This window comes from Apium graveolens, chromosome 7 (assembly GCF_009905375.1).
Source record: "Apium graveolens cultivar Ventura chromosome 7, ASM990537v1, whole genome shotgun sequence".
NCBI classification, from domain to species: Eukaryota; Viridiplantae; Streptophyta; class Magnoliopsida; order Apiales; family Apiaceae; genus Apium; species Apium graveolens.
This window is the reverse complement of record NC_133653.1, coordinates 259,180,685-259,191,588: the sequence shown is the minus strand read 5'-3', so window position 1 is coordinate 259,191,588 and position 10,904 is coordinate 259,180,685. Positions and strand designations below refer to the sequence as shown.

At 33.3% G+C, this 10,904-nt stretch overlaps 1 long non-coding RNA gene and 1 pseudogene across 1 annotated transcript; both read right to left on the bottom strand.

Annotated features, from left to right (window-relative positions):
• Positions 1 to 3,944: 3,944 nt before the first annotated feature.
• On the bottom strand, positions 3,945 to 5,284 carry LOC141674754 (importin subunit beta-1-like; annotated as a pseudogene).
• A 1,119-nt stretch (positions 5,285 to 6,403) lies between these two features.
• Positions 6,404 to 10,581, bottom strand: LOC141670481 (uncharacterized). Its single transcript, XR_012554567.1, has 3 exons — positions 10,497 to 10,581; positions 9,511 to 9,585; positions 6,404 to 6,871 (listed from the first exon to the last, which is right to left on the bottom strand). It is a non-coding gene; the product is annotated as an uncharacterized LOC141670481 (long non-coding RNA).
• Positions 10,582 to 10,904: the final 323 nt, after the last annotated feature.

Here is a 10,904-nt window from a genome sequence, read left to right as displayed (position 1 = left end):
CAAGCGCATGAAAAAAGAAGGATGAAACAGGCGGAACAATCAGAGAATGCTTTTCTGTCTAAGGCAAAGATGAAGCCACAACAATTTGCAAAGAAAGTTGGTCAAAATCAGGAGAAAAAGAAGCCTGACTGGAGAAATAAAAGAGAGAATTATTCCAGCACTTACCAGAAGAATCAATATGATAGAGGTACAAGTTCTAATCCAAAAGTTTTTTGCAATATATGCAAAAGAACTAGTCATGTATCATCTAAATGTTGGTTCAAAGGCAAGCCTCAGTGTAATTTTTGTAGAAGATTTGGTCATGTTGAGAAAGACTGCATATTCAAAAATTATGAGAAGGCAAATTTCACAGAAGAACAGGAGGACGGCAAAGGAGAACAAATATTTTATGCTTGTCATTCCAGCCTTCATGGAGATAATAAAGCTTGGTACATAGACAGTGGATGCAGCAATCATATGTGTGAAGATAGAAATATCTTTGTGCAACTTGATACAACAATAAACCCTAAGGTGAGGATGGGTAATGGAGCTGTTGCAGAAGCACAAGGCAAAGGAACGGTAGCTATCAACACAAAATCTGGAATCAAGTATATACGAGATGTTCTTCTCGTTCCAGATTTAAAAGAAAATTTATTGAGTGTTGGACACCTTCTGGAACATAACTATTGTCTTGTATTTGAAGATAATATGTGCAGAATCTTTGAGAAAAAGAACAAGAATCAGGCCATTGCAGAAGTCAAGATGGAGAAGAACAGGAACTTTCCGTTGATTTTCAACACAATGCTCTAAAGGCTGAAGTTGAAGACCAATCATGGATGTGGCATAAAAGATATTGCCATTTGAATTTTCAAGGATTAAAGCTTCTCAAAGAAAGGAACATGGTGAATGGCCTACCAAAATTGCAACATGAAAAGAATTCATGTGAAGGATGCATCATGGGAAAGCAACACAAGCTGCCATATCCAAGTGGAAAATCATGGAGAGCAAAGGAACGCTTGGAACTTATTCATACCGACATTTGTGGCCCAATGAAGACTACATCTTTGGGACAACAAAGGTACTTTATCATCTTTATTGACGATTTTACAAGAATGACGTGGATATATTTTTTGAAAGAGAAGTCAGAAGCTTTCACTGTGTTCAAGAGATTCAAAGCTCTTGTAGAAAAACAAAGTGGGCGTAATATTAAGTGCATACGGAGTGATAGAGATGGTGAATATACCTCTAGACAATTTGAAGAATATTGCAAAGATGAAGGAATTTGGAAGCAACTCACAGCAGGATATAGCCCGCAGCAGAATGGAATCGCAGAACGCAAAAATAGAACAATTGTTGAAATGACAAGGTCTATGATGAATGAAAAAGGACTGCCAAAGACGTTCTGGGCAGAAGCTACAAATACAGCGGTTTACATCCTTAACAGGTGTCCCACAAAAGCTGTAAGGAATCTAATTCCTATGGAAGCATGGAGTGGAGAAAAACCAGATGTAAGTCATTTAAGAATATTTGGCAGCATTGGTTATGTTCTTATACCTACTGAGAAACGTACTAAACTGGATGAAAAAAGTACAAAGTGTATTTTCACTGGATATACTCTGGAGACTAAAGGTTACAGGCTATATAATGTCGAAACTAACAAATTGGTTGTTAGTAGAGATGTTCTATTTGATGAGAATGCAGCCTGGGATTGGAAAGAAAAGAAGGTGGAACATGTCAATCAACCAAGTTCTTTGGAATCCAGTGAAGAACATGAAGACACTCACACAGAGGAGGCAGAGCAGAATCCTGAACAAGATCAACATACTCAAACATCTGAATCAGAGGAGAAATCTCCACCAAGAAAATTCAGAAGCATGAGTGATATATATCAGTCGTGTAATTTTGTGGTCACTGAACCACAAAATTTTGAAGAAGCTGAGAAACATGAAATCTGGCAGAAAGCAATGGAGGAAGAGATGCATATGATAGACAAGAACAAAACATGGGAGCTTGTAGACAAACCACAAGGAAGAGAGATTATCAAGCTCAAATGGATCTACAAGACCAAAGTAAATCAGAATGGAGAAATTCAAAAGCATAAGGCGAGGCTAGTCGCTAGAGGTTTTACTCAAAAGCCTGGAGTTGATTTTTCAGAAACTTTCTCCCCAGTAGCACGACTGGAAACAATAAGAACCTTGATTGCTCTTGCCGCACAGAATAAATGGAAAATATTCCAGCTTGATGTTAAGTCGGCATTTTTAAACGGAAAGCTAGAGGAGGAAATTTATGTTGAGCAACCACAAGGATTCTTTGTGGAAGGGGGAGAGAACAAAGTGTACAGACTCTTAAAAGCTCTCTACGGACTTAAACAATCACCTCGTGCATGGTACAAGGAGATTGATAAATATTTTATGAAGAATGGATTCCAAAGGAGCAAGAATGAAGCAACTTTATATGTGAAGAAACAAGGAAGCAAGATTCTAATTGCTTGTCTCTATGTGGATGATCTCATTGTTACTGGGAATGATGAAGAAATGATAGAAAGCTTTAAGGAACACATGATGAAGACTTATGAGATGAGTGATTTGGGTCTACTTCATTATTTCTTGGGCATTGAAGTATCACAAGGAGGAGATGGAATCTTTGTTTCACAGAAGAGGTATGCAAAAAGTATTCTCGAGAAGTTCAAGATGACACATTGCAAACCAGTGTCAACACCCCTGGTGGTTAGTGAAAAATTATCAAAGGAGGATGGAACATCAAAGGTAGATTGCTCTCTCTACATAAGTCTAGTGGGTAGCTTGTTGTATCTTACAGCAACAAGACCTGAAATAATGTTTGCAGCAACTCTACTATCTAGGTTCATGCAAAACCCTAGTCAGACACACTTTGGAGCAGCAAAAAGAATCCTGAGATACTTGCAGGGAACACTGGACTATGGGATTTTTTACAAAGCTGGAGAAAACCTAAATCTTATCGCTTATTCCGACAGTGATTGGGCTGGAAGCATTGATGACATGAAGAGTACATCTGGATATGCATTTTTACTTGGAACAAACATATGCTCTTGGCTGTCAAAGAAGCAGAAAGTTGTCGCACAATCATCAGCAGAGGCGGAATATGTGGCAGCTGCAAAAGCAACTTCTCAAGCAATTTGGCTAAGGAGGATCATGGAAGACATTGGAGAAAAGCAACAGGAGGCTACTATTCTATTCTGTGATAATAAGTCAGCTATATCTATAGCTAAGAATCCGGTGAACCATGAGAGGACTAAGCATATAGCAATCAAATATCATTTTATCAGAGATGCGGTTGAACAAGGAGAGATACAACTAGAATACTGCAAGACTCAAGAACAGCTTGCCGACATTTTTACCAAGGCTCTTCCTAAAGAAAAATTCTGTTACTTGCGAGAACGCATTGGAGTTGTCAAACAAGTTCATTAAGGGGGAGTGTTGGAATTCATGCACTTGCTGATACTTTCTCTCATTCATAGTATCTATTAATTATATATTCATGCATCTAGTAATTAAGTGATTCATGTATCTGATCTTTAGAATGTCCTATAGTATCTATATAAATGATGTTCTACATCATTTGTAAAAAAAAATTCAATATAAGGAATCATATTCAGAATATATAAAAAGTGTTCTTCTATCTGTTCTTCTTAGAGCTCTGCTGTAGCAACTCACTTAGATTCCTACAGCAACAAGGTGCTCCGAGTATATAATTGTATGGTTCTTGTTGAAGTTGAAGATAAAGACCAAATGAATGTAGAGCTAACGGATAAGCATCCTATAAAGAACTCTACTTGAAATGAAGATGAAACAGTTACCTTTACAAAATTGTTAGCATCCTTTGTAGCTCAGAGTTTCTGCAAAAATTGAAATTTTGAAATGAAATTAGAATTGTGTGCAGGTTTACCAAATAAAAGAAGAGTAAAATGCAAAGTGTGTACCTATAGCTTAAACAATGCAAATTGTGTACTCGTTGTTTACAGAAGTATGCAACTTGTGTGAAGCCGTTAAATGGCTGTTAACTCCGTAAGTACTAAACTGCAAATTTGAAAAACCATAATGTAATTTGACATATTTGAATACATATAACCTGGTTATTTCATCCCCAATTCGAAATGTATAAACCCTAAATGTCAAAAATCATTGTGTACTATAGAGCTACGGCAACCAAACACTATAATGAACAACATCATAATCTGGTCAGCAGCCTGCAGTATTACAGGTTTTTTCTCCTCAACACTACCAAGCTTCTCGATAATTACTTGAAGTATACCACAGAGAGAAGCGTGCAAATCTCCTTGTTTTTCCTATCATCTCATGATTCAATTTGGAGCTCAGCCGTCTTTACCAACTTAGACATACATAATAGCAGGCAGAAGTTGTGCAATGATTTGAAAAGATTTTTCAAGATTTGAACAGCTAACCACTTCATTCAAGGTCTCATACGCAGAAGACCTAAGTTTAGAGTCACCTCCATCAGTTCTATCAGCAGTTTCAACTAGACATTTTATAATGTTCGAAAGTTGCTGTGTGAGGAGCATCCCTTAAGCTCCCTAACAATACCTCAACAACTTGCGGGAGGTTTGCCTGAGTTATCACAGAAAATCCTGTAGCAGGAGAGTGCAAACTCAAAGATTCGACTAAGAATCAATGCAGTTGTGTCTTTCACGTGACTGTTTTCATCTTTCATATCATGATGAAGTAAAAACTCAATCATGTATTGACCATGGGGGAGAGTTTATCAATGTTTGGGAGTTTATCATTGCTTGGGCCTTCCAGGATTGAGCCAAAGGCATATGTAGCCGCTTCAGGAGACCGTCAATCAGATTTCAATATGTTGGATTCGACAAAGGGCATTACAAGAGGTCCTGGTCCTCATCCTGCTTGAGTAAAGTTTCTAGCAACACTGAAACTAGAGATGAAAAAGCCTTCTCTATGAAGCGGGAGTGAGGCACTTCAAAATCACCAGAATCAGGGACCTCATAATCTTGAAGTTCGAGCTCTTCATCACGGCAGAGCTCCAAAACTCAATTGCTTGCAGGGCAACACCTTCTTCATCTCCTTTAACTGCATTAGAGTGAGCTAAAAAATTGTCTGCATATACGGTTCAAGCACATCATAATACATTGATGCTATTGAAACAAGACACTCAAAAGCAGCCTGCCTAATTAGAGTGTCTTCTGCCATGGCTGCCTCACAAACACCTTCATGATGAAATTCCGCTCCATCTCATTCTGAAAGTTAGTCTGTGCAAAATCCAGGGCATTGTTTAATGCCCTTGTAGCTGCAAGGCGAGCAATGCTTGGCTTATTCTGCTTTTTGAGTATGAGTAACTGGTTCCAGTATTCTGCTTGTATTTGCTCATTTAATAATGTAGATGACTGATGAAATATATTAATCAGTGAGTTTCATATTATTATTAAAAACTTTATCAAGAGTATTACCAATGCTTGGCTCCTGTCCACTTTTCCACGTAATTAAAAATATTATTTTTAATATTTTCTATCTTTCACATCAATTTTGACATTTTTTTTTACAAAACACTGCAATAATTGGCATTTTTAGATAATAACTTCACAAACTTAACAAAAATAAATCTAAAATAAAATATATTAGAAATATAATTATTTATTCATTATTGGATCATAAAGGAGAGTATAAAGGAAGTTGACAGTCCATGCAAAATGAGTTTGGCACGTCAATGGCATTGAACACTCCAATAGAGTGCTAAGAAGAGGTCATGTAAGATGGATTAACACCCCTCTTGACACAACCATTTGAGTTACTCTAAGTATATTTATACTCTTTATTAAGAAATAATATCCAAAATATACTATTTTCAGCTCTAAAATATTCAAAATGTTAAAAAATTCTAACAAATTACTAAAATTTGATGTAATAATAAACAAAATATTGTAATAATAAACAAAATATTGTACCCTAACAATTATTGATTACATTTATAATTTTTACTAATATTTATTAAAAAATATCAAGTACATATATTTAATATTTTCAAATCATGCACTGTAGTCCATTATAAGTGTGAAAAGAGAGAGGACAGTTAAAAAAAGGTGATGCAACGAACTTATTACTAAAATTTATTATAAAAATTAAAAATAATGTTTAAATATATATATTTAAAAAAATATTTTTGTGAAATTTTGAAATTAACACCATAAAATAAAAATGAAATTCAAATCAGTAGTATTACTCAAAAAATTAAAAATATGATATATTTAATTTTTAATATTTAAAATATGTAAAATACATACTAATTAGTTTTTTATTTTGAAATTCATAGTTTACACACAAAATTAAGCAAAAGGGACGCAAACTGCAAAATGTAAAAATAGATATTCAATTTTTTATTTTGGTCAAAATTGAGTGCTGCATTTTCTGTTTTTTATTCGACAACTAGAAAAACTGTTAATGCATCTAGTAATACAAATTTTGTTGCATATACACCTAGTAAACCTTTATGTATTAGTAATATATATATTTTGTGGCATACACTAAATAAAGTAGGCAAGACAAGAATGGCATGTGCAAAGATGCCTAGAGGTTAAAAAACAACTGAAAAATTAAGCAGGAGATATGGCATTAGGAGTTGGGACAGTGGCAGTAGAGTCAGGAACATCATCCAAATTATTAAGCTTTTCAGTGGTACTAGTGAATTCTCTTGCTGATTGTTTAAGGGGTCATTGGTAGGATCCAGCAAAAGCTTCTTAGTCATTGGTAGGATCCAGCAAAAGCTTCTTATATCTCAAGCCCTTCTCTTTGGCCTTTTCACACACTTATTGTAGCCATCAACCTCTGCATTATGACATCTCATTTCCATACGTCTCATTACAAAAATATGAGAGATGCTTTTCCTGCTCATACATTAACATCTGTTTAGTACACTACTATTATAGCTTAGCAGTTGTGTAACACTGTAAGCATTCAATATCCAAGATATGTGCATGCACATATGTTTTTATTCGATTAATTTTTCCAACTCATTACTTACAAGAAAATGTTTAAATACGGTTTTATGTACTTGTGAATATTTGGAGAAGCTTATACGTACGTGCACACCTCCATTTATTAGTGCACACCCTTTCATTGGGATTAAGACCAAATTATTCTTATCAAACATAAAGAGCTTGGAGTTAATTTGCAAGAGTATACATCAAGGGTGTGCACATATTAACTCCCATATTTAATGGTACTTTGTCCTAACAATGATTGCTTAGCATATTTTGTGGTATACTTCTAATTCTAATTGATTATCACTTTAATTTAATTATGTAAATAAATTTATAGTAAATTTTTTCGATTTGCTTGTTTAGTACCAAGTTAAAAGAATTAGTAGATCACATATGCCAACAACATACTGGACCACGTGAAGATAGCAAACAAAGAAAAAAAATCATGGTTAAGAAGGTGCTTTCTTCGAGTAAACATAAAACTACACATCCTCTCTAAAAAATCATGGAAAATAAGTACGACATCTTACGCATATCACTAAAAAAATCAATGTCTAAATTACAAATTACTATAGTATCGTCCAAAAGTAACTAAAATAGAGTACACAAGTTACGAATACAAGCTACACAAACTATCACGTACGTAAAATAATAAATAGTTTCTTAAAATAGAGTGAAGCCAAATGTGACCTAATATTTTGAATAAATTGAATTTATATCATGGCTGGAGATTGCATATTTGCTTATTCTAGATCCCATTTTTGGTCAAGCTGATGGTCATTCTAGTCAGCTGTGCTACATAATATATTGATACTTTACTCCGACTTGTTTTGTAAGATAAACAAAAGCCGATTACATAACGTTGCTTTAAAACTAGGAACAAACAAAACTATATCCTACAACTTCTCCCTAGCAGAAACTAGATGGTTCGTGATTTTTTTTGGTTCGCCAGGGGCGTGAGAAAGAGATCCCTATATAACAGGGTACATTACACACGAGAAGAACTAGTGGAAAACATAAAAGAAGAAATCACTTTCTCCTGGAACATCTCGACTACTCTTAGACTTTTTTAATCTAATTTCTTTTTACTGAATTTACTTTAACACAAGTGTACATTAATACGAATTTAATTCCAACAAGGTTCAAAGCCTATTTTGGAAACTAGGAGGTTCATGATTTTATTTTTTTTGGGGAAAGGGGTGAGAAAGAGATCATTCTATAACGGGGTACATTACACGGGAGAAGACGTAGTGGAAAATATAAAAGGACAAATATTTTTTACACATGAGCCACATGTCAATCTTGTTTGAAACTAGGAGGATTAACTAAATGTCTGTGTTTGTTTCAGATAGAGGATTAACTACAAATAGATTTCACACATTACATAACTCTCATTATAATGAAATATTTTACTATTTTAGATGTTTTAACAAATATTTGATACATTGGTAGCATTAAAATGAACTTGCAAAATATTTATTGGTGACAATGTTTGTACTGACATTTAATATGATATTTCTTTAGTTCTAATGATCACACTAATAGCAAGCTGATAGGAGATCAAAAGATTCCTATTTATTGGCTTGTTTCATACTAACATTGTTTTGCACAAACTTGATTAAACTTCTTACCAGCTAAAATTTAGATTTAAGTTTAATTTTACTTAACATCAAGCTCTTGGTGATGATTGACAATGATCTCACACGTTTTGTGCCCAAAAAATAGCAAAAAAAAAGATTATCTGCTATTTGAAGGAGATCATTTAGGACTTCATTTATGAGGACTATTGTATTCACATGTATGCATACAATATTATAGCGCAGGTTACATGCAACATATCCGTATTATACTTCCTATTTATCCTTAATTTTAAATAAACCAAAGTGCCTACTTTCACACGTTGATTCAATTCAAGACGGTTGGGGTTATCTACTATTTAATAGTTCATATATTCTATATATACTAGTGTGTACTCATTTTAGAGCGCATTCGATGAATATCATTTCATGTTAAATTCTAGTAGTATACACATGCAATTGTATTTTGGTTCATAAGTTTAATAGTACGTTTCCTGTAACTTGTATTTTTCAAAGGTGCAATATTATTAAAACCGAGTACTATGTTTGGAAAACAAGGATTTAGGGAATTAGTTTCATTTCACCGAAGTTTGTGCTTGAATAGTATAGTTTGTAGAGAGCATTTGATTAAGGAAACACAGTTACCAGCAAGTTACTATGAGTGATAAATTTTCGAATCTTGTGATCCTATCAATTCAACAATTATTATATATTCTCCTAGCAAAATCCTACCTAAATTTCTCTGTTTTACTTATTTGTTAATATTTATATTGTGGGTTTCATAATGATTCTAAACTCACGAAAAGCATATAATAACAAATAGTTAATATACCATAATAACAAGTATTCTCGACAGTTTGACAGTTCAACAAATAGTCAGCAATAACATCTATTCACCTCTCCATGTGTGCATTTTAATATACAAGTCAAGATAAAATATACCATATAAATTTGTAAGTACATTACCTGCAGAATAGAGAACACCGGTGAGGCTTGCATTGTAAATTTATTGAGCATGTTCTGGAGCACTTTCTTCATTGTCTATTGGCAAAATTCGATAACATTTGTAAGAAATTTGATATAAAAAATTTGGAAAAAAAATTAAAATCAGCACAATAGACTAAAAGTGTAGGAATAGTTTATTGGAGTGTATTCGTTTTCATGTTGTCTACAACAGCTCAATCAACTAAGTTTTCAATCATGTTCAATCCATATCCAAAAACAAAAAACAAATCAAAATTATATATGAATAAAGATCAATATTCACCAAGGAAAGTATCTCAAAGGGTCTACATAAGTTGATAGTATTCATAGAGAAAATGAATCCAACTAGTTCAATCCATTATAAATCATATATCACTATATGGCCACATTTATAGGTGTATATATAACTTATCTAATTTGGACATTATCCAATGAATAAATTGAATACACAAATTTAGGTATGACTTATCATTAATGATTGATACATAATTATTTCTTTAGGCCGTGAATTACCTATACTTAACAAAAAATTTGGAGAAAAATCCCCACAGCTTGTATAATTCTTGTTCTCAATAAAACTTAGTTTAATACCATTACACAAGAAACACACACTAGAACAAACTTTATAATAGTATGGTCTATATATACATAAGGGAACCTCATATTTTAAGTGAATTATAACATATTAAACATTACAAAACTTTCATAACCATATATAAAAAGTGTTGATTTCTTTCTAATCTCACTATCTCACATAATCAAACTCGATTCTTATTTCCCCCTTCTTATTATTATTACCTAACTTCTGTATCAAGCTCGTAAAACATACACCCCACCACTTCTATTCTAAAATTAAAACTAGTGTTGATTGAACAGAAATGAATGAACAACTTTTAAAGAATTACAATAATTTATTTTAATTCATACTTGATAAGACACTTTCATCAACATGTAAGATATAAACAAACCTGAAATTTGTCATAGTTTTGCTCTAAGAAAGCCCAAGCCATTCATCGGAGGATTAGTTTTGCTTTTTTAATTAGTCTACGGCTGGGGTGGGTGGAATGAAGTCTTTAATCATCTTTATTTATAGTTATAATTTAGGGTTTTGTTTTGCTGGTTGCCATTAGATATTGGGCCAAAATTAAAATGTTGTTGGGCTTATTTTAAAAATTAGGTAAATATACTAATAAAAATTAGGTTTTGTTGTATGGTGGGCTATTTGTGATATGTTTGGCCCATTAAGGCATAATGAATAAATAAGTCTATCTGGGTTAAATTGTTCTATGCACACTCAATTTCAATTTTAGAGATCTTAAACTTCTGTATTCCTTAGCAAGATTGGTTGATCATTTATTTAAATTATTATTTATGCA